Below are 25,332 nucleotides of genomic sequence, written 5' to 3'. Positions count from 1 at the left end.
GGGATAATCAAGCCAAATGTCATATTCACTGATTTCTTACAAGGTGGTCGTGGCTCGAATCCCGGCCAACGAATGTGGGATATTTGGAATATATGTCTCGTTCTTTGGTTCGATTTCCACGTCACCCAGTTCAGAAGTGAACTTCGGTGTGGTAAAATTCTTCAGTATGATTACATTTTTCATAGGACGATTTTTCTATATACGTTCTTACACAAAGATTATAGTATATTATTTGATCATCCTGAATAACTTACGAAACCGAAATAGTTCGGTTTTGGTATGGATAGAGTGAGCAATCAGTGCAGTGACTCTTCTTTCATTCGCTGCTCATAGTACAAGTTCAAAGATTCCTTCGATCATTAACGTGAACTCTGACGGTGATAACTTCGTGAATTCCTGTCTCCTACAGACCTTCTCCGAATTCAGAGGCAGATATTTTTCACACCAAACAAGGACATTTTCTATTTATGCCAGTTATCCGTTCCACTTACGTGTATAGTTAGTGGTTATGTCACCGAGTGAGTGGGTGTGTGGTTTGGGTCACTGTCCATCATCATCCTGTGGACATAAGTAAACTTTCACCAATATCAACATCATTGTGCTTTGCTGATCATAGTTAGAATTATTCGACATTCCGTTTAAAATTGTTGAATAATTCGCAAGAAGTAAAATATATTTTTCTTTTGTTTAGAAATCGGCATATTTTTCATGTTCAAACTGTGTCGTTGATTTGTTTGAAATATAAATATTTGAACTTCCTTTGCAGTTCACTGTAGATTTGCAATAGGCTGTATGAATCATTTTAGCCTACCAAAATAACATGAAAATAAAAGATGATTTATATGACCATCTTTGGTCCATGTGATGTAGTATGCTCTTGAAGCTGTCCTCATTTCCACATATTCTGTATTCCAGAACTTTCCTGGAGCGATATAGGAAAATTCCTGCAATAACCACTAATGTTGATCAACATGAGACGCCGTGACCTGAGTTCAAGGTAAGTCTGTTGTGTTACTGGTGCATGTTACTAGGCATATTTAATGCGGAGTTAAATATATTGTATTGATAACTTTGATCTCTGACGATTCTCTGTTGCCCATATTGAAAAGGGATTTTTCTGATTACTTTGAATCTAGAGGCCTGTGAAATTTCTTAGTGTTCTTTCTCACTCTTTCTACTGTCTTTTCACCTCTATTTTCATTAGGAAAGTTACTAGTGAAGGTAGTCTCAATCCTTTCAAGAAGTTATTATGTCTTTCACAGCCGTCGTGTGCATTGTTTGTGCTTCTAAGGCGTTCAGAATGAACTAGTTAAATTATTTTGTAAAACTCACTCATTCTATGGATGAACTTACGTTTGTTTGTAAGGCAGTTAGATTCATTTCTGATTTAAATGTAACGCAAAAATTCAAGAAATGTATTGTCTATTTTCTGGGTCTTTGGAGTACCTGATATAATCCCTTTTTTAAGACGCACCTAAATACACACATTCAGTATTTAATTAATCCATAATTCGTTCCGTCTTGGTTCCTAATGAGTATAGGAGTAATATCTACATAAGTCACTCTTGAGCTACAATAGGTTGGCTACCTGTTGCGTATCGTACACCTGAAAGTTTGTATTCTGAGGATTATGAGTTCGCACACTACCGTTGGTTCTCGGAAGTTTGTTGCCAATGGTTTCTCTTTCTCTCGACTGGCAAATGTGGGGAATGATCCTCAGTTAAGGCCGAGTTCATTACGTTCCCAGTCCTAATCCTTTCACTTTCCAGCGTAATCGAAATCCTATGTGCTTTAGAGCGGCGTTAAACCACTAGCAAAAATCGTGCATAAAGCCGTACACTTTCAATGAAGAAACTCATATAAAATCTATTAATAGGAAGAAAATATTTATTAAGCAATATCGACTTATTTAAGCTATTAAGATATTTTGAGCACGACTTGAGACGGCACAATGTGAATAAAAATATATGTACAAGGATTCATTTAGTTTGTGAACAGTGTCATTAATGCTGCCGATGAACATTTTACGTCAAGTTCAGTTTTTATAAAATTTATAAAATGTGCTCTCGCCCAGCATGTTGAAATATTCAATAAAGCTATGAAAAACGATGAAGCAGATTTTATCGCAGTCGTGACGAGTGAAATAAGGAATATCACCGAACAATTGTAGGATTTGACTTTACGTTAAAAGTTTAACAGAGTATTGATGGAATGGTCTTGGGAGTTCTGGATAAGCCAGAGAATGCACGTGTGTTTTGTGAATGAAGTGAATCCTATGATCAAAAATAACGTAAGAAAATAACTGCACGAATGAAATATGGAGCTTCGATGGTGAAAGGTACCACAGTAGGAGTTTCAGGAAAATTATTAATTTCGTCGTATGAATCGTTTTGTGCATTAGGTGCATTAAGTTGTGAATATATCATAAACACAGAATTTGTAGGTAAGAGAATTTTAAAAAAGTTATCAGCTGTTTCACCACCACCACCACCATCACCGTGCTACCTTTTATGGTCACTTCTACTTCTGCCAGCGCTGGAATAAAAAGAAAAGAGTTTGCACTTTAATGTAACTCCTTCAGTTTCACGATGAATCCAAACCAGAGCGACGTGAATTTTCATATAAACGATTCCATCTTAGTTGAACGTGATTCGAACTACGGCCACGTCGCTGAGATGCTCATAATGATACTCGGCTATGACGTCCCAGAAGAAGCGCCCATGGAGGCTCGTTGATGTAGCTGCACTATGACATGGTAGCTCCCTTTGACGATCATTGTTCTCCGGATCCTGAGGTCACGAATTTACACGCGGCAGAGGTAGTCGAATATTTGAAGAGTATGAGGAAGTCCATTCTGCACTCCATGTCGCACGATGTCGGCAAGTAAAAGATCTCTAGTAACCTTGTTGATGTTTAACCGATAAAATTAAAACTCAGCCATGGGTCGCCCAACCTAGTTCCGATTTCTCTGTCCTTTGGTAGAATAAAATTAAATGTCAAAAATGGTACGGTGGCAGCCTATATGTTCTCAAATCCACATGTCTGGACATAGTATGAGAGACAATACTGATATTATTATTATTATTATTATTGTTATTATTATTATTATTATTATTATTATTATTATTATTATTATTATTATTATTGTTACCGTGTTTTTGCGGTAGGTAGAGGTGAAAGAAGGTGCGGGCTTGAACGGGTCTCAAACTACGGAAATCAAAGTTAATGTAAAATTTAACAAGGTTATATTTTCTTTTCAAAATTAAGAAATAACAAGCATGGCAGGTACAGAGTAGCAAGGCAACAAAAGTATGGTTACAACATTTACCGGATTTGGGCCTCGCGCCCCGACTTCACAAATCTTGGGCAATCAGCCCAACCTTACTCCAAAATAAGTTTTAACAGAGGGGCAGAAAACCCCATTCATGATCAGGAGCACTTGCTCCAAATTACACAGAAAAGCCTCCTCGAGGCATACAACACTCAATTTTCAAGAAAGAGCCACTCGCTCACAAACTTTAAGCCTCTCAAAGGCCACACCAAACTCCACCTTCAAGTTGTCCTCTCAGGACATGGACACAGGGGTAAAATACCCAACCTACTGAGGTCTATTAAGTAAGAAAAGGATTAATTACATGACCTCTAAAATAACATTTTGAGAGGAGGCGATCTGCACTCCTAATGTATTTGTTTTAAAACCTAATTTGGCTCTAGGCCACAGATGCAAGGGCTAATCCCATACTAGAGAGGTGACTTTAGAAAAGAACAATTTACATTACATTAAGGAAGAATCGGTTGAGAGAAATAAGTTCACCTCAAAGCAATATGAGTGGGAGCTCGAGAGGGTTAAGCACACTCTATCCCAATATGTAGCTTTAAAAGAGAATAGACGCTAAAAGTAGTTACATTTTAGGAAAAGGTTACATGGTGGAAACGCTTCGGACCCGCCCCGAGAGTTAAACTGCTGAGCTAGCAAGAAAAGAAGATATTAAAAGGCCATTACCTTGTTGTTGACCGCTGCCGAAGAAAGAGGCGATTCCCGCCCCCTGCTATGTACTTTACACACTAAAAGATGGAACAGAAGTGGCGCAGAGACCCAAAAATCAGCAGTTTATATACTCTCGCGGAAAGTTCGAGGCGTTTCAGGGAAGAAAACACCCGCCCACAATCACTTTATTGGTTAGGGATAAGCAGCATATTCAAGTTGGGGGAAGATACATCAGATTGGTCAGAAATTAATTAAAGAAATTCGGGATTGGCTAAATACAAAACAAGGGGAAAGAGAGGGGTATACAGCCAACCTAAACAACAACACAAAGAAATTTAACAAGAAACAAACTTTTGAAATAAAAATTTCTCCAAAAAACAGTTCTTTCTCATCGCACTAGGGTGCACCATTGTAGTTTTTCAGTAGTGTCCTCTAGAAGAGAAAGTCCACACTTCTTACTACCGGTAAAACAAAAATACATCAAAAGTGACACAGTTCAAAAACTCCAAAATTTCCAAGTAGTGACATCTTCTGAGAAACTTGAAAATTAATGCCGTCGTTAAAGTTCAGACTTCCTCCAGCAGAGGAGTTTCAACTGGCGCAAATTTTAAATTAGCGGCGTGGAGGTGTACCGTCCGGTACAGACCTCCCCCCCCAAAAGTTCCTCCAGGGGTGACACATGAAATTTGTTTGAAAACCAGGTCCAAGTTTTGATGTTGATATGGAGATTAATTGCAGAAGTATTTATAAGATTTTCTTAATTTGGTTTGATTCAGTTTCAAAAATTTTTGTAGTAACTGGTGAAGTAAAGTGTTTGTAGAAGTTGAATTCAGAAGGAAAACTTTAGTTTTTAAAGTTGAGGAAAATTTTCTAAGTCCACCAAATATTGCAGTAGAATACCCAAGAAAAGGTAGTAAAGTTGAACTGGAATGTCCATATAGCTGGATATGTACTTCAAACGTTGATGATTTTAACGGCCAGACCAGCCGCCACTGCTTGCGTTCAGAGGAGGCCGCCCGGGCCCCTCAAGTACCCTGAGATACCGCTCGCCCGCACTATGAGGGGAGCAGAGGTGTTGAAGTACGCCGCGCCCGCGGTGAACAGATACAGGCTGCGGGCCAGTAGCAGGTCGTGCGCCGCACATCAGCCTTGGCCGGGAGGAGAGCTCCGGCTCGCCGTGCACATGTCGTCCTCGCTGGGGTCGAGGGGGCCCTTCCTATATCCCAGTCACGGCACAGTGCCGCGCGGCTGCGGGGGCACTGAAACATTAAAGTTAGGCGGCAGAATCTTTGTTGGACCAGAATGATTTTAGGGTATATTCATTGTGGTGAGGTTGAGGGGCCAGCGGCATGGAGATATTTATTTAATTCCCATAAGCCACTGTGTGTAGTGGAGCAGGAGACGGGAGCGTGGTAATGGCCGTGGTAAGGACAGAATGGCAGTTTAACTAATCGGGGGAGGTTTACAAAAAATGCTTACATATAAAACAAAATATTATAGAAGGGGCAGAATGCCTTAAAAGTGAAACTCAAAAAAAAAATATAACCTTCATAATCCTTTCAAATTATATAAGGCAAGTTGACACAAAATTTACACTGGTTTCACCTGCGACAGGTGAACCCTAAATATCCTCTCTGTGGCTGGGTTGCTTAATAACAACGTAACCGGTGTAAGGAAATCGAGAATTATGCACGGCCCATGAAATCTGGGGGCAAGCTTGCCCGCGGGAACAAAATTCTTGACCATCACTTGGTCGCCTACCTTCAAATTGGTGGGTCTCCGTCCACGATCATATCTTTCCCTAACCTTTTCATGAGATACTTTAAGATTGGCTTTAGCCTTCTTCCAAAGATCTTTGATATTATCCGGATCTATTGTCTCGGGTAGAATGTCACTCAGAGACCAGAGGTTAGAGAGCGGCGTGTTGGGAACAAACTTGAACATCAACGAGGCTGGAGTAAATTTATGTGATTCATGAACCGCCGAATTCAAAGCAAAAGCTAACCAATGCAGGGACGTGTCCCACCTGGAATGATCTTCATGATGATAGGCAATAAGCGCGGACCTGAGATTACGGTTAACCCGTTCAGCCAGAGATGGTTGAGGGTAATAAGCAGAAGTAGTTACATGAGAGATGGACAAGTCAAAACAGAATTTACGAAAAAGATTTGATGTGAACGCCTTAGCATTATCAGACACAATATATTGGCACGGACCAAAAGAAGCAAAAATAGAATTTAAGCAAGTAATGGTGGACTGAGCGGTAGCCAGCTTAGTCGGAAATAACCAGGAAAATCTTGTAAAACCATCTACGCATACAAAGATGAACTTGTTGGCATTTCCCTTCGACTGGGGGAAGGGTCCTACATAATCAATATACAGGCGTTCCATGGGGCGCGACGCTTGATGAGAAGACAAAAGGCCTACCTTGGTGGACATGGTTGGTTTACTAAGCAAACAGGATTTACAAGCCTTTACTAGTTCACGGATGTCACCGTCCATACCCTTCCAGATGAACATTTCACGAATTTTCTCACGAGTTTTAAAGATTCCAAGATGCCCCCCTAATGGGGTCTCATGATAGTACTTGAAGATCATAGGCACAAGAACAGCTGGAACGACAACCTTCATCATCTTATCATGCCTCGAAGGGCAACATAGAACACCATTCCTCAGAACATAAGGGACAACATGTTCCCCAGAAGAAAGGGTTTCCATTATCGGAGCCAGCGTCGGATCTTCGCGTTGGTATTTCTCGATATCCCTAAAGAGCATGGGAGCATCTGTTAAGATGGCATTAACACCAGATAGTATGGACTCGGGAGGTGATGAACTGTCGACCAGTTCAAGGATCTCGACGTCGTTGGAAAACATGCGGCTGAGTCCATCGGCAACAACATTTTCGGTCCCTCTGATATGCCTGACATCGAATTGGAAGGCAGAAATACGGATGGCCCAACGGGCTATACGACCAGTACGACGCGGCCTACCTAAGACCCAGCTTAAGGCTTGATTATCTGTCTCCAGGTCGAATTTGACATGTTCCAGATAGAGACGGAACTTCTCTAAGGCAAATAAGACTGCCAACCCTTCGAGCTCATAGATGGAATACTTGGCTTCTTGAGCCGACAAGGTCCTAGATGCATAGGCGATGGGTCGCCTCCCTAGTTCAGTCTCTTGAAGAAGGACTGCAGCTACCGCTGACGACGACGCGTCGGTTTGGACGATGAATTTCTTTGAGAAATCAGGCATAGCAAGTACAGGGGCATTACAGAGAGCTAATTTAAGATCTTCAAAAGCGGCTTGTTGAGAAGGTCCCCACTCGAATTTGATGCCTTTCCTACGAAGAAGGTTCAAGGGCGCCGCTCTATTAGCGAAGTTAGGAATAAACTTCCTGAAAAAATTCACCATACCAATAAACCTGGCGATACCTTTAATGTCCTTAGGAGGTTTAAAATCACGGATGGCCTGTGTTCTAGAATGATCGACGGCAACACCATCAGGTGACACAATATGCCCTAGGAATGACATAGAGGGCTTAGCAAAGGCAACCTTGGACAACTTGACAGTTAACCCAGCCTTACGAAGGCGATTGAGAACTTCTCGCAGATGATATAGATGTTCTTCAAAGGTCTCCGAAAATACGACGACATCATCCAAGTAGTGATACAAGTACTCAAATTTGATGTCGGAGAAGACCCTATCTAGCAGCCTAGTGAGTACAGCTGCTCCCGTGGGGAGCCCGAAAGGCACGTGGTTGTATTCGTATAAATTCCAGTCCGTGGCAAACGCTGTAAGATGTTTAGACTCTTCCGCAAGGGGAATTTGATTGTAGGCTTGATTCAAATCCAAGATGGTGAAGAACTTGGCCTTACGGAACCATGAAAAACAAGAATGAAGGTCGGGAAGGGGCACAGATTGTAACACCACCTTCCGATTGAGAGCCCTATAATCAATGACAGGCCTGAAGCCCCCTTGGGGTTTCGGGACTAGAAAAATAGGTGACGAATACGCCGACTTAGAGGGCCTAATAATACCATCCTTCAACATCTGCTCGATGATTTCTTTCAGAGCCTTCATTTTAGGTGGAGATAGTCTATAAGGTGTAAAACGGACAGGAATTGAATCCGTGACCTCAATTTTGTATTCAATAAGGTCAGTAACACCAAGAGTATCAGAGAACACCTCTGGAAATGACTGACATAATTTACGAATACTATCAGCCTGCTCCTCAGGTAAATGTCTAAGGTCTAACAACATCTCATCCTGGGTAGGCGAAATAGATGAACATGATACAGAATTACACTTTAACAAGGGGATTTTACAATTGGACGCAAATTTGAATGTGCACGACTTACTCTGAAGATCGAGCACAAGACCACAGTGAGAAATGAAGTCAGCTCCCAATATGATGGGGCAAGACAGGTGCTTAGCCACCAACAATTTGCTTTTCCATGTAAATTTAAAAATACGAATTTTGACATTTACAGAACCTAGGATTTCCAATGGAGATGAATTAGCCGAAACGTATTGAACAGGAGATGAGACATAGTCAGGTAGTTTACAAACAGATTTCAATTTAGAATACCATTCAGCCGAAATAATAGAACAAACACTGCCTGAATCTAATAGAGCTGTTATAGGCTCATTATTTAACTCAATTTTAAGAAAAGGAACAGGTGCGGGGGTATCTGCCGCAATCCTAAGACACTCTTTGGGGCATTCAAAAGATGAATTTGACGACTGAACGTTCCCTGAATTTACGACCTTTTTGCCAGGGGCTGAGTCTTGGGAAGCAGAATTAGTCGACTCAGCCGAAGCCGCTAGTCACTTGGTATTATTGGCATTGGTGGGATTTGCACCAGAGGTTGAGCAGGAGGGGGTGCTATTCGAATTGGGACAATTCTTGGCGATATGTGAGAAAGCCCCACATTTAAAACAGCCTTGTGATGAACCAGTTCCATTCCTTGTCCCACTAGACTTGAGCAATGGGCACTTGTTCCGAAGATGGTCGGGCGACCCGCAAGCATAGCATTTACGAGGTGTGACTGGCCGGCGAGGAGGAGGAGGCCGAGGATTACCAAAAGAAGGAGGGGGTTCTTTCGCGACACGCAAAGAATCGGCGTATCTAACTCCTTCCGCCGAGACGGCCAATGCTTCAAGTTCAGAGAAGGTTTGCGGGCACGCCGCGAAACACAAATATGACCTATAGGATGGTGAAATTCCTTCTACAATAGCCTGTACTATCTGCTCTTCAGGAAAGTGAAGAGCAAACACCCTAGTATAGAATTTAATATCTTGGATGAAGTCTGCCAAATTTTCATCCAAACGCTGTACACGATAATAGTACTTCTGAATAAGGGAGGACCTGGCCCTAGCCGGGATGAAGTTAGCTAGCAAGTGGGCGTGGAAATCCTCAATAGATGATTGCTCGGCAATGGCTCTTACTATTTTGTCTGAGAGAATACCAATTGCATAAGGATAGATGATTTGCAAAATCTGACATGGGGAAAGAGAAAACACAAGGGCATGATCCTGAAATTCAACTAAAAATCTTAAAAATAAAATTACTTCACTGGTGGTATTAACGGAAAACTTAGAGATACCTCTGAGCAACATTGCCAATGGTTGAGGCAAGCTGCTAAACCCGGGTGACATAGTAGGTAAAGGTTTCAGTGGCAAGGAAGTTAATTCAGAACGTATATTATTCAACGATGCACGGCGTTCAGACTCGTTGTCCAATGGGGCAGAGATAGTTTGAGCAGCAACGGTTATCCTATTGACTTCTCCCTTAGGAGGCTCTTCCCCGCTACCTACCTTCATCGTGGTGGGTTGAACAATTTTGGGAGGAACTTCCCCAGTTAACAATTGAGTGACCTTGCTAGATAATTCAGAAATACTTTCAAGCAACGTACTAGCTTCCTTCCTCTGAACGTCATTCAACTTCAGAGACAACAGATCGTTAACTCTATTTGAAAAATGATATAGCCTGGCTTGCACGCGCTTAATTTGATTAGGAGAAGGATCATTTTCATCAAAAAAACTAACTACCGATGCTAGCCCAGTAGTATTCTCGGTGATCGTGGAAAGAGAGTCGTCAATTTCTTTCTCTCCCAAATTGGGGATGGAAATGGGCAAATCAAGGGACTCTCTAAGCTTGTTGGTGTCTATCGCAACCGTGCCTCCAGATTGCACATTTCTGATAGTTAACTCATAGATCAACTCCTCCTTGCGCAAATAGTTAAGATGGAGAACATCGCGAGGGCCGGGCATGATTACAGAACAATTTTGAAACAGGAAAGATCAAAAATTCCAGCAACTGAGAAAATTGTTAGTTTGAATCAAAGCAATGTTTAGCCCTCAAAAAGGGCTAAATTGAGACCCATCCAACCACGCTCTGCTACCACTTGTTACCGTGTTTTTGCGGTAGGTAGAGGTGAAAGAAGGTGCGGGCTTGAACGGGTCTCAAACTACGGAAATCAAAGTTAATGTAAAATTTAACAAGGTTATATTTTCTTTTCAAAATTAAGAAATAACAAGCATGGCAGGTACAGAGTAGCAAGGCAACAAAAGTATGGTTACAACATTTACCGGATTTGGGCCTCGCGCCCCGACTTCACAAATCTTGGGCAATCAGCCCAACCTTACTCCAAAATAAGTTTTAACAGAGGGGCAGAAAACCCCATTCATGATCAGGAGCACTTGCTCCAAATTACACAGAAAAGCCTCCTCGAGGCATACAACACTCAATTTTCAAGAAAGAGCCACTCGCTCACAAACTTTAAGCCTCTCCACCTTCAAGTTGTCCTCTCAGGACATGGACACAGGGGTAAAATACCCAACCTACTGAGGTCTATTAAGTAAGAAAAGGATTAATTACATGACCTCTAAAATAACATTTTGAGAGGAGGCGATCTGCACTCCTAATGTATTTGTTTTAAAACCTAATTTGGCTCTAGGCCACAGATGCAAGGGCTAATCCCATACTAGAGAGGTGACTTTAGAAAAGAACAATTTACATTACATTAAGGAAGAATCGGTTGAGAGAAATAAGTTCACCTCAAAGCAATATGAGTGGGAGCTCGAGAGGGTTAAGCACTCTCTATCCCAATATGTAGCTTTAAAAGAGAATAGACGCTAAAAGTAGTTACATTTTAGGAAAAGGTTACATGGTGGAAACGCTTCGGACCCGCCCCGAGAGTTAAACTGCTGAGCTAGCAAGAAAAGAAGATATTAAAAGGCCATTACCTTGTTGTTGACCGCTGCCGAAGAAAGAGGCGATTCCCGCCCCCTGCTATGTACTTTACACACTAAAAGATGGAACAGAAGTGGCGCAGAGACCCAAAAATCAGCAGTTTATATACTCTCGCGGAAAGTTCGAGGCGTTTCAGGGAAGAAAACACCCGCCCACAATCACTTTATTGGTTAGGGATAAGCAGCATATTCAAGTTGGGGGAAGATACATCAGATTGGTCAGAAATTAATTAAAGAAATTCGGGATTGGCTAAATACAAAACAAGGGGAAAGAGAGGGGTATACAGCCAACCTAAACAACAACACAAAGAAATTTAACAAGAAACAAACTTTTGAAATAAAAATTTCTCCAAAAAACAGTTCTTTCTCATCGCACTAGGGTGCACCATTGTAGTTTTTCAGTAGTGTCCTCTAGAAGAGAAAGTTCACACTTCTTACTACCGGTAAAACAAAAATACATCAAAAGTGACTCAGTTCAAAAACTGCAAAATTTCCAAGTAGTGACATCTTCTGAGAAACTTGAAAATTAATGCCGTCGATAAAGTTCAGACTTCCTCCAGCAGAGGAGTTTCAACTGGCGCAAATTTTAAATTAGCGGCGTGGAGGTGTACCGTCCGGTACAATTATTATTATTATTATTATTATTATTATTATTATTATTATTATTATTATTATTATTATAGAACAATTTTCTTGTAACAATGAGATAGGAAACGGATAAGACTGGAAAAGAAGCGACCGTGGCCTTAACTAAGGTATAGCCCGAGTATTTTCTGGAGTGAAAATGGGAAACAACGGAAAATCATCTTCAGCGCTATTGATAGTAGGGCTTGAACCCACCATCACCCGAATAAAACCTAACAGGTACGTGGCTCGAATCACGCAGACAAACTGCTGAGATTATTAGGGCCTTTTTATTATTATTATTATGATTATTATGATTATTATTATTATTATTATTATTATTATTATTATTATTATTATTATTATTATTATTATTATTATTGCTAGACACTTTTAAATCTATGTGGTCAGCGTAGGCCTACGGATTAAGAATTAAATTAGTATTGCATAGAACTTGAGTAAGCAGGCCGTTAGAAAATAAGACATTCCACAAATCTTATGGGCTGAGAGCTAATTTGAATTGAGATATTTGTTTTTGCTGCGTTGCGCTATTCATTGAAATAATTTCACACGTAGTCATTGTGCACAACATGATACATTAGCCGAGGCATGTACAATATTTGTTACCCTTTTATAGCTCTTATTCAGATCAGGATAAAAACAAATTACATTTACACTCCAAGTGAAAGTAAGTAAAATTAAACTGGAAGACGATATACTGATCCCGAGGAAGTACAGTATACAACTAATATATTAACGTGTCGTGTTAGGGTAGAGAATCATTGGTCCGCTTTAATGTGACAATCACTGATAACAGTACCAAACTTATATAATCACCTCTCTTCAAGTTGATTGCACACAGTGATGTTTACAGCAAGGCAAATCCTTCTGTACATTCGAGTCACAGCTCTTCTGTAGACAACCACTATGTATTCGATTGGTGATTCCGTAGATATTATATTACCGTACGGATAAGCAAGATGTATCGCATGAGAATCATGACGCCTATACCAAGAATGGTTTTCTGGTCGGACACTATCAATTACGGATATGTTTCGAAGGTCTGGAAGACGTCTGAGTAGAACGATGTCTGTTGGAAGGGAACCACCTCTTCGGGGTACTCGAGTGATGACGAAGAAGCTGTAGATAAAGCAACCCGCATACCGCCTTAAAAGGCATTGCACATAATTTGAACAAGCAAGCATACTGTATAAGAGTACGTTAAATGTGAAATGTGATTAAAATTACAACTGTTATTGCAGTCTCCACGGAATTGAAGTAAAAAAAAAAAGAACACTGCCAGAACTGGGTTCGAACCTTCAGACACAAAACTCAGCGTTCACCCACTACCTAGTTTTTGATCAGCATGGGCAATTTATTTTATACGTGTAACACTATTCTAAGCGTTAATTCATACATTATTACCTCCTTATTGCTAATTTATCAGCGACGGATTCATGTAGTTCAAGTCATGTACATACATAAATACAACACTATCTATTCGACTGGTGATTCCGTGAATATTATTATTACTGTACTATGAAGCAAGACGTGTTGCGTGAGAAGCATGACGCTTATACCAAGAATGATTTCCTGGTAGAAGACTACCACTACGGATATGTTTCGAAGGGCTGAAAGACGTCTGAGTGGAACGATGCCCGTTGGAATGGAACCACCTGTTCGTGTACTCCAGTGATTAAGAAGCTGTGGATAATGCGATTGAGAGCAACCCGCATACCACTTCACAAGCCATTCTACATAATTTGAATAAGCAAACATAGAAGAGTACTTTGAAGGTGAAATGTGTTTAAAATTATCACTGTTATTGTATCCCCCGCGGAACTGAAATAAATGCACGAAATTACTCTGTCAGAACCGGGTTCGATCCTCCAAACACAAAAGTCAGTGTTCACCGTCAAACACCGTGGCCACGGAGAAGTTTGATAGGATGGCTCATATACCGTAAAATTTCATTGTCAATCTAGTGTTTGATCAGCTTTGAACGTTTCATTTTTACGTGTAACACGGTCCTATGCGTTGATTCATTCATTATTACCTTCATATTGCTGGTTTGTCAGCAACGAATTCATGTATTTAGACCCGTGAACCTACACAATTACGTGTTATCAGATGACAGGGGAGATGTTTTTACGTTAGGTTATATACTGCGGTTTGCATAAAACCGAAGAAATAGCGGCAGCTGATCTATCCGATATAATCACATGAAGCACTTTATTTTATAGTATAAAATATTTTTAGCCTTAAGAATAGACAGCAACACTCGCATTTTTTCAGGAAATTACAGTAGATACGAGTAAAGTTACGCAACCAATCAAACGTTTTAGACTGCTAAGGACTGATGGTAGCTTACCCCGATATTCGTGGAGGATGTCACTTGTGGTAATGGATCTCATTTTTCCTTTGCTATCTGTTTTTGAGATTACACTAACATCTTTTCAACACGTACTGAATGTACGTATAACACGTTGAAATTCGATTTCGATAACACTAAGGCAGTTTCTTGAATATTCTGTGTCAGGAAAGAGAGAGAGAGAGAGAGAGAGAGAGAGAGAGAGAGAGAGAGAGAGAGAGAGAGCGCAATTAGTAGGGAGGTAGTGGTCGTAACGTAAATAAAAACGAAGTCCCAAAAATTTATCTAGTGTGAAAATGGGAATGTATGGAATCATACCGTTATGGCTGTTGTCGGTGAGGTTCATACCCTTCACCTCTGGAATGTAAGCCTACAACTATATGATCCATTCTACGTAGTTAACTCACTCACTGAATTTGGTTCATTGACCCACCTACCCTATGGTACAACAGCACTGATGGGCTTTGGCGTATGAAACCACCGCTGCTCAGCTCGAATGCCTGCTGATCATGAAGTGACGTGTTTCTTCTTGATATCTATTACTCAAGTGACGTTCCGCGCGATGAAATCCTCAGGACCTCACTACGTTGCTTGTCTTCCGTGACCAGGTCCGCTGCTTCTCGTACGAGACAGCTCCTCCGTTAGTCTAAAGAGGTTAAATGAACCATCTTTCTGCCCATGGACCCGCATTAACATCCGTGGACTGACCGGGAATCGAACCCTGGGGCTCTGCGTAGGAGGCAGACATGCTACCTCCACAGCGCGGGGTGGCCTTATTTACTGTATTATTTCTATAGCATTTATGTTTCACTTATCTTTCTTTTTTTTTTTTTTTGCTATTTGCTTTATGTCGCACCGACGCAGATATGTCTTATGGCGACGATGGGATAGGAAAGGCCTAGGAATGGGAAGGAAGCAGCCGCGGCCTTAATGAAGGTACAGCCCCAGCATTTGCCTGGTGTGAAAATGGGAAACCACGGGAAACCATCTTCAGGGCTGCCGACAGTGGGGTTCGAACCCACTATCCCCCGATTACTGGATACTGGCCGCACTTAAACGACTGCAGCTATCGAGCTCGGTATGTTTTACTTTCTTTCATCCTTTATTATAATCAAGTTTGTGAATAATAATATACATTAATATAGGTCCATTACTTCCTATCACAGTAACATGTTTGAAACAAACTCGTTGGAACGGCTGGTCTGTTAGGTAAAAAAGAAACTTTGTAATGAGTCATTGAAACGGCCGAGTGTGTCGATGCAATTTCCCCAACAGTAGCAGTTCACGTAAATGAGATAGTTTCTTTATGGAACTGTGACCATTGTCTGTGGTGACACGTCTGTAGCGCTCAATATTCGTGACTAGACACTCTAATTCACCCTATATGCGACAGTCCTCCAAACCGCTCCCGAGGGCAATCAAAACCAACATAGAACGCTCTATACTCACACAACCACTGTAAAATGTCCCTTAACACACTTGGGATACAGTTTTGTAGTGTGAAGCTGTGTGTTCTGAGAAGTTATTTACTTATGTTATTTATTTATTTATTTATTTATTTATTTATTTATTTATTTATTTATTTATTTATTTATTTATTTATTTATTTATTTATTTATTTATTTATTTAATTTTAGTATGTCGTGAATTGTTGTGTGTTGGCGGTACTCCTTTACAGTGTGAAAAGAGAAGGACTAGGAAATCCACAGAAAGAACCTTCAGCCTACAATTAAACATTGGGGTGGATCCATCATGGTATGGGGATGTATGTTGGAGGCCGGTGTCAGCAACTTCTACATAATACCTGCAACTATGGATAGGATGGTATGTTCGGACATTTTAAAGCAGCATATGAATCCCAGTAGCCACCGTGTCTCAGGCAGCAGCGCGCCGCCCTCTCACCGCTGGGTTCCGTGGCTCAAATTCCGATCACTCCATGTGAGATTTGAGCTGGACAAAGAGGAGGCGGGACAGATACTTCTCCGAGTACTCCGGTTTTCCCTGTCATCTTTCATTCCAGCAACACTCTCCAGTATCATTTCATTTATATGTCAGTCATTAATCATTGACCCAGTAGAATGCGACAGGCTTCGGCAGCCGGTACAATTCCTATCCTCGCCACTAGATGGGGGCTTCATTCATCCATTCCTGACCCGGTCAAGTGACTAGAGACATGGTGTGAATTTTCATTTTCATGAATCCCAGTATTGGCTAATTACGGACTGCATCGACGAATACTTCAAAAAAATGACCCGAAACCTACCGCCTGGGTCTTTAAGCACTGGTTTGCTTTACAAGACACCTTGTGTGCTGAAAACACCGCTATAGTCGCCAGATTTATACCCTAAATGCACTAAATGCTTCGTCAGTGAACCGACTTCAGGCCTTTGAAACGTAGATGTATCGCAGAATGGCTCTAGATCCCATGGGTAGACCACGTCACCAACGAGGAGGTACACCGTCATGTAGGAAAGTTATGCAAAGACCTAGTCTTCACAAAAACCAGAAAATCAACCCTTTTCGCACACATCTTCCGAAATGAAAAATGCAGCCCGATACAACTGGCCATAGAAGGAAAGACAGAATGTAAAGGTGGACGTAGACAGAGAAGATTATCCTGGACGCGGACACCCACGTATGGTTTGACACCCACCATACGGCAAACTCTGATACGGAAAGAGCAAAATCGCCGGCCATCTAAGAGGAGATGGCATAATAATAATAATACATTCACGTGGGTAAACTTTTTTTAGACATTCATTTTATTGAAAATTTATATTTTACATGAAACTGTTAGTCCATATCCCACAAGATATACAGTACGTACACTTTTGTGCAGAAATCGCAACTTACACTAAGTGTAAAGGAGAATTTGCTTCAGCTTTCACTATCAGCAACATCGCGCATTTCATGACCACATTTTCTTCCAACTTCTGCCCAATTCGTAATGCATTCATTACATTAAACATTTTCTTGAAATTCGGAGACAATTTTTGACCACAACCCACAACTTTGTCATTTCCCCTACCCCAGAAGTGAGGCTCCTGGTGCTAGAATCTAGCTCATTGTATAATAACGTTCCACTTCTTGTGTTAGTTTGTGCGATTTTTCCCGAGAGTCTTGCATACGTAAAGCATGAAGCTAAAACACGAAGGCTGTATATAAAGTGTAGGTAACGTAGTCCAGACACGCGCAGGAGATCGGGCATGCGATAATAAGAAATGGAAGCGGTCGATGTGTAGTGTGAATTTGACGGGCATCCATTTTGGAGTGTTTTTGCTGTGTGGCGTTGAAGTGAAGAGTGTCGATTCACGGCTATAAAGCATGTTTTCAAAAGGTGATCAGCGTTCGTCGATAAAAATCGAGGTTTCCCATGGAAATTTTATTAATCATAATGTTATCGAGGATTACGTGAAGCCTGTGGCGAGAATGCATTACCGTACAGGACGGTTGTACGATGGGTCAAGGCGTTTCGTGCAGGTCGGAATGAGGTCTGAAACACCTTCCGCACTCACCACACATGAGTTCTTGTGATTTAGACCTGTTTCCGAAGTTAAAGAAACCGCTCCAAGGCGACCGATTTCCTGACTTATCGTCATTTCTCAACGCAGTAGGGCACCCCGTCGATGTCATCAACAGAGAACGCCTTGCCATCGGTCTCCTACGACTTCCGGACATTTGGCGAAAGGTAATAGACTTTGCGGGCGACTACATTGAAGAAATGTAATACAATTGTACTTGTTAGTTCATTAAATATTGCGTTCTATCCATATTGCCAGTACTTTATTTACAGCCCTCGTATATGTACAACTGTTTCGAGAGTCATTAGCACATATGGTAGCAGGTTTTTATAAATGGGCTTGACATTTCTCATGTACGGTATTGTGGTTGGAAGCTTGCTTGCGTCACTATGCTGCATCTTTCGTGTGAATTGGAAATGCAGCTGAAGTGCTGGGTACTGCGTCTGTGTTCTTGCAGGGACACTAAGTCTTTCAACTAGACTGAAGGTATTACGATGACTTAATTAATTGTATCCGTCTCGTGGTGCAAGAAACAGTCAAATAGTGAAAATAAACTTATCCCCAACAATTACATTTCAATCTCCGGATGGTAAAAATCATCATCGGCTAAAGCAGATTTTCGAGAAAAGGATACTTACAATTCTAGTTTATACAAAGCTTCGTATTTTCCTAAGCAAAAATACAGAATTTTCGTATCTTCTGGACTTGTCCAGTAGAAATGGGCCGTGCCACATCGTACCATGGATGAAATGTCTAACAGTGTAAATAAATCGACGCGGTCCGCACTGGGAGAATCATCACATTATTATTGCTTCTATCATTTAATGTAAATATACTCCCGATTTTATTTCTTACAATTATATTTACGCCGCATCGACAGTTCGGCGGCCCTGAAAATGGATTTCTGTGGTTTCCCACTTTTATACCAGGCAAATGCTGGAGATGTACCTAAGTTAATGTGACGACCGCTCCTTCCCATTCACAGCACTTTCCTATCCCATTGTCGTCATAAGACCTACAGTATATGTGCCGCTGCGTCTTAAAATCTAGACTCGATATGGGATCGAATGAGATCAAAAGTACACCTGCAGGACTAATGAAACAGCTACGGGAGCGTAAAACTTTAGTCTACAGTGCTGGCCGTTTGTAAAAAGAACGCAAAATTGCAAGAGTATCTGAAAAAAAAAAAATCCATTTAACAATGGCTTCTGACAATGAACAAATCACATTGAATGGCACTGTAGATTTAATGGCTGTAATAAACATGGTTGTACAATGTAAACCATACATTTCTTAATTCTCACGTCATTCACAATATTGTTCTATACAATTTCGAGAACACCTAAATATTGTACTAATGAAAATGTAAATGAATGAATAAAACTATGATGATGATGATGATGATGATGATGATGATGATGATGATGCTTGATGTTAAAGGGGCCTAATATCTAGCTCATCGGCCCCAAATAAAACTATATGAGCATTTTAACGTCTTTATTATTTCTAATTAACATACACGATAGACATTTCGTACTTTTAAATACATTTTGTCACGTAAAAAACTAAGAACATTGACGTAAATAGGAGTTCAATATTCCATGGTTTACTGAACTTAATAATAACAATGTTATTTGTTTCCCACGAACTACTTTTACGCCGAGGTGCTGGAATTTAGTCCGGTAGGATTTCTTTTACGTGCCAGTAAATCTACCGATACGAGGCTGACGTATATGAGCACGTTCAAATATCATCGGACTAAGCCATAATCGAACCTGACAAGTTTGGGTCATATTGGCAGCACCTCAATCGTATGAGCCACTCATTTCGGCTTGAAATGAATGGTTCTTGATCTAATGTCCATTGAACTAGTTGATTTTAGCTGCCTGCGGAGTCTAATTACCTCGGATCGAACAAAAGTGCGCAGGTGCTTTGATAAACAATAGTAATAATGTTATTGGCTTTACGTTCCACTAACTAAACTTTTTACGGCTTTCAGAGACGCCGAATTTCCGGAATTTAGTCCCGCATGAGTTCACTGTATGTATGTTGTCGTATGTTGGGTATTCAGCCCGAAGGCTGGTTTGATCCTCTGCAGCTCCGCCAACAGCTGTCATAAAACACCTAGGCGTCACTGAAGAGGCGTACTAGGGAAATGAGGAGTGAGGTAGTTTCCCGTTGCTTTCCTCACCGAGCCAGCCATTGCTATTACATATCAGTCTGCCAAGCCCACTGAAATGCATGCACCAACTGACCCTATGAGCGATATTTTCACACCATTCATAGCAGGGACTGGCTGCAAAAGGAATGGTATTACTAGCATCGCTCATAACTCAGTCACTTTCGTATTGTCAAAGCCAAGGATGAGACTGAGACAGGTCAACGAAAGTAACAGATTTGATATAGCCCATACCAGGAGACATAGTGCACTGTAAACACTACATCTCGCCAGCAAAGGCATAAGAGTTCTCTGCTTGCCAGTAAATTTACAATACGAGGCTGATGTATTTGAGCACCTTAAAATAACACCGGACTGAGCCAGGATCGAATCTTCCAAGTTGGGGCCAGGAGGCCAGCGCCTCAATCGTCCGAGCCACTAAGTCCGGCCGTTGATACATTTGATAAATAATGCTATGTATTCGAATGCATTCGAATCATCGGCAGTCTGTGCATCAGTACACTCATACGCACAAAAAATGGCCAGCAAAGAAATATTTAATTTTATACATGCTCGAAACGCGAAGATTTCGTAAACTGTGGATAGCCGATGGCCGAAAAGATGGTACCTAGAATCCTACCATCTTCATCCTATTTCAAACATGAGGATTTCGAAAGAAAGTAATTTTCTGCGACGACCAACTTTTATACCGTTGAGTGTACATACACGGACGAAGCCCCCGGATGGAAAACGACAGGAATGCAGTAATTCCGACAAATTTGTTCTAAGTAAATTCTGTCTGTTGAATCTTTGTTAGCTTCACTTTGGGTTAAATTAATCTAATTCAGCATATTTGCGGTATGTGTGGTCTATTAGTGCGTAACGTTCCATCGAATCTGCTTGACGCTCAACTGTCATAATGTTTGAAGTGAAATTACTGCCGAACAACTGCCGCACAAGTCTGTATTATTTACTTGTCTTTACAAGCTGAAAGTTATAATCGAGTTAAGAGTACTTACCACGTCTTCCGGATCCCCCTTCCTCTTAAAGTGGCTTTCAGTTGACGACTGCGTTAACCTTGATGTTTACTGAATGCAGCAGAAGTGACGGCCCATGATCCTAATCTCATGTTGTACTGTCTCACTGCATACAGCGTAGAATCATTAAGTTTCAATATTATGTAATTGGGTGGAAACTATGGGTTCTTTTTCAGGTGGACTAGCTGCTCTGAAAGTCTATCTCTTAAATCATTAGCCCAGAGGCAAGTTGTATCCTCCGGCAGCATTACTGGAGGAAAAGCATGAGAAGGTGGGAAAACGTGGCATACAAGAGGAACTAACCTTTCCGTTGCTTTCCTTACTGAGCCAGAAAGTGGTACTGACCCTATCAGTAACGTCTTTCTCAGCATCTCAGAGTGCCATTACTCATACCTTTCATTTTTATAACCTGCTTTATGTCACACTGACACAGATATGTCTGATGGTGACGATGGGACAGGAAAGGGATAGGAGTGGGATGGAAACGACCGTGGCCTTAAGTATGGTACAACTCTAGCATTTGCCTGGTGTAAAAATGGGAAAACACGGAAAACCATCTTGAGAACTTCCGACCGTGGGATTCGAACCCACTGCCTTCCGAATGCAAGATGATAGCTACGTGAGCCAAACCACTCGGCCCCTTGCTGGGTGTGTTATTACCTTAGCAGCTCCGGCACTAGCGAAAGCTACACTGTACTCTGGCCGGTGCCAGTGCCAAGAGACCGATGGAAAAATACTGAATCCATTAAGAAATAGCAACGGACAGAATGTGAATAATAATAATAATAATAATAATAATAATAATAATAATAATAATAATAATCAAGGGGGAGAAAGAGAGAAATGTCTACAGTCAGTCGAGATAATTCATTATGTAGGCTACAAGAAAAGTTACTATATACCGTATTGTACATACTGGAACAGGAATATCATGCTGGGTAGGACACAACGAGAGGTTATAAAGGGTGAAATTAAAGTAAGGGACGCCATTTGGACTGGTGGTGGAACTTGATTTCTAAGCTAACGACTTCAAAATTTTACTTCTATCTTAATTAGTGTACAAAAAAGAAATAAACCACAAAATTCGGTGAATGTTTTAGACAAGTCTATAGGCACCCGACATCCCCTTTGCTAACCAGAAAGTTAACACAGCTGTGATTTCCACAGGTCGTCTTCCCCTCCAAGGCTGTTCAATTTAGGTCAAAGTGTATCGGGTCAGTGCACTGCGACCTACAAACGAGATCTGAGTAAGAGGGAAGTAGCGTTATTAAACCATAATATGCGTGATATGATTTCAATTTATAGTGAGGCAAGGTGTATTTGAGCAAGGGTGGGACGACAGTATCGGGACATTTTTCCCAAATGAAGACATCCAAGTGATCGGGTTTTTGTCACTGTTTTTCAGTGACTTCCATACCGGGGCTGCTTATCGAAATTATATTGTACTTTAAAATAAATAAATAAATAAATAAATAAATAAATAAAGAAATAAATAAAGAAATCAATCAATCAATCAATCAATCAATCAATCAATCAATCAATCAATCAATCAATCAATCAATCAATCAATCAATCAATCAATCAATCAATCAATCAATCAATCAATCAATCAATCAATCAATCAATCAATCCCACTGTTACTATGTAGGCTACACAGTACTACCGGTTCAAATATCACAATCCTTAATGTCAGGTTGCAACAAAAACGGAAACATTTTTTTTACGTGGAGATTTGGCGATTTGACGAGGCGAGAATAGCAGTGCTCGTCTTGTAAAATCTCTACGTAAACAAAATGCTGATGTCGTGATTGGATTACGCAACGACCTTGCCTCGCTCCAAACTCCTCTCGCAACCACAGACATAGTTTTGCCACTGCTGCCTGAAAAGTGACTAAACACTTAAAAACCATCATGTTTAACACTTAATTTTAAATTTAAGGACAGCGGTTAATTTCTTCGCACAGGTTGATTAGAATAGTCTCTTCTATCACCTATTAGACGGACGTACCTTATTTTATTTACGCCCTGTATTGTAAATGCATACGCCGAGTGACAATGTTAGCTTACAACGTTTTACTCCGCCTTTCAAGGTTGAGAATGCTTCAGTTCGGAAACTTCTGCTTATCTGCATGTGTTACATACGAGACGTTCGGCTTCATGGCTAAATGGTTAGAGTGCTAGTCTTTGGTCACCGGGGTCCTGGGTTCGTTTCTCGGCAGGGTAGGGAATTTTAACCATAAGCCTAATTGGTTAATTCCACTGGCACGGGGGCTGTGTGTATATGTCGTCTTCATATCATCCTCATCACAACGCGCAGGTCGCTTACGTGCGTCAAATCAATAGATCTACACTTGGTAAACCGAACTTGTCTTCGGACACTCCCGGCACTAAAATCCACATATTTCAATTTCTTATTTTACTTATGAGACTGGACGAATTGAGTTCGATAGCACGCAATAGGTCTAAAGAAAACCGACTGAACTTTGGTTCTTCGGAAGGTAAACTTACTGTAGTATCTGCTGAACTTGGGACGTGATCTCTTCCATGACCTGGCATCATCAAATTATAAATTCACACACGAGAACAATCACCGTAATTATACACGGATAAGCTAGAAGAAACGCCATTTAAAGTGAAGTAGGAAGTTTACTATGGCCCTCAATATCTCTAAATCAGAAAGAAAATTACATATTGAGTGTTATGCGTGAATAAAAAACTTAAATACAACTATTAATTCAATGAAATTAATTCTACTTCTCACGAGAACATTTCATTGATAATTTTCATTATTTATGTAAATAGATTTATAATCTTGTCTGTTCACTTCAAATTTTGGCCTCATTCTTCGTATTTTCTCGGATTAGGTATACAAAAGTCGAAAACGGGTTCAATTCAATTATTACCTTTCTATCCTCTTATATGGACGTTTGTCTCAACATCGCGGTAAAGTGGCTCGACAGAATTTCTTGAAACTCTATACTGAAGTTCAGGGTTATCTGGAGAGTGCTGTAGCCTGTGTATCATTTAATTATTATGCTGTTAAATAGCAATATTAAGGAGAAGAAAACAGGGAGGCGTCGTTGCGCCTCGAAATACTGTTATGTGACAAAATGAAGGGGAGAAATACTGACATGTATCACGGAAAGAAAATTCGTTGATATGTGATGAAGCACTTGAAAAAAGATTAAAATCCTGGAAGAGGTGGAATTCCAACAAGACAGAGGAAAAGTGGGAAGAGTTCAGGAATCAAAGGAAGGAATCAGCCAAAATCATACGAGGTGAAAAGAGAAAATATGACAGAGATAGGGTGGAAAAGGCAGAAGAAGAATTTAGAAAGAACAACACCAGAAATTTTTACAGAATATTCAAAGAGGAACTACAAGGTTATCAACCACCAAGTCTTTGATTCCAGCGAACAGACGGCAGCATTGCTACCAATAACAAAGAAAACTGCCAACTCCTAGCAGACTATTTCAAAGAGCTGCTAAACTGTGAAGAACCTCTGGACAGACTAGAGACCCAGCAACCAATCCATAAGAACCCAGATTCTAAACCTCCAAATCTAGACGAAATCAAACAGGTAGTCAAAGAGCTTAAGGATAACAAGGCGCCAGGTGAAGATGGCGTAGTGGCAGAAATGTGGAAGATTGGAGGAGAAGTCACAGCGGAAGCAATTCATCGCTGTATAGAACATATATGGAAAACTGGGAAGATCCCTGCGGACTGGAAATGTGCGCTTATACATCCGCTTCACAAGAAAGGTAACCGAACAGACCCGAACAACTACAGAGTGATCTCTTTACTGTCAATTGCTTATAAGATATTCTCTAAAGTTCTACTAAACAGAGTTCAGGAACAGACTGACCACCTCATTGGAGAATACCAAGCTGGTTTCCGAAAAGGAAGGTCGTGCGCAGAACAAATTTTCAACCTCAAAAGTATACTGCGAACAAGAGCAATAAGGAGCCAGAACACCGTAGTCATCTTTATCGATTTCACAAAAGCATATGACTCAATAGACAGACAAACCTTATTTAAAGTCCTAGAGGAGTTTGGAATTGACAAGGAAACTAGAGAACTCATTAAACAAACCCTGACGGATACCATCTCGAAAGTCAAGTTCCTCGGAGATATATCTGACCCGTTCGAAATCAAGACAGGGGTCAGACAAGGAGATGGACTGTCCCCGATCCTCTTCAACCTAGTTTTGGAGAAAATAATGAAAACTTGGGAAGAAGCTCTGAAATCGGAAGGGATAAGAGGAATACACGTCAGAAGAGAAGGCCAGAACTTGGAAATTAAATGTCTAGCTTTTGCCGATGACCTCGCCGTCTTAGCTAAAAATCGAGAAGACGCTATAAAGATGATAGAGAAACTGC

Source organism: Anabrus simplex, chromosome 1 (genome assembly GCF_040414725.1).
Source record: "Anabrus simplex isolate iqAnaSimp1 chromosome 1, ASM4041472v1, whole genome shotgun sequence".
NCBI classification, from domain to species: domain Eukaryota; kingdom Metazoa; phylum Arthropoda; class Insecta; order Orthoptera; family Tettigoniidae; genus Anabrus; species Anabrus simplex.
Note: the sequence above shows the minus strand (reverse complement) of the source record.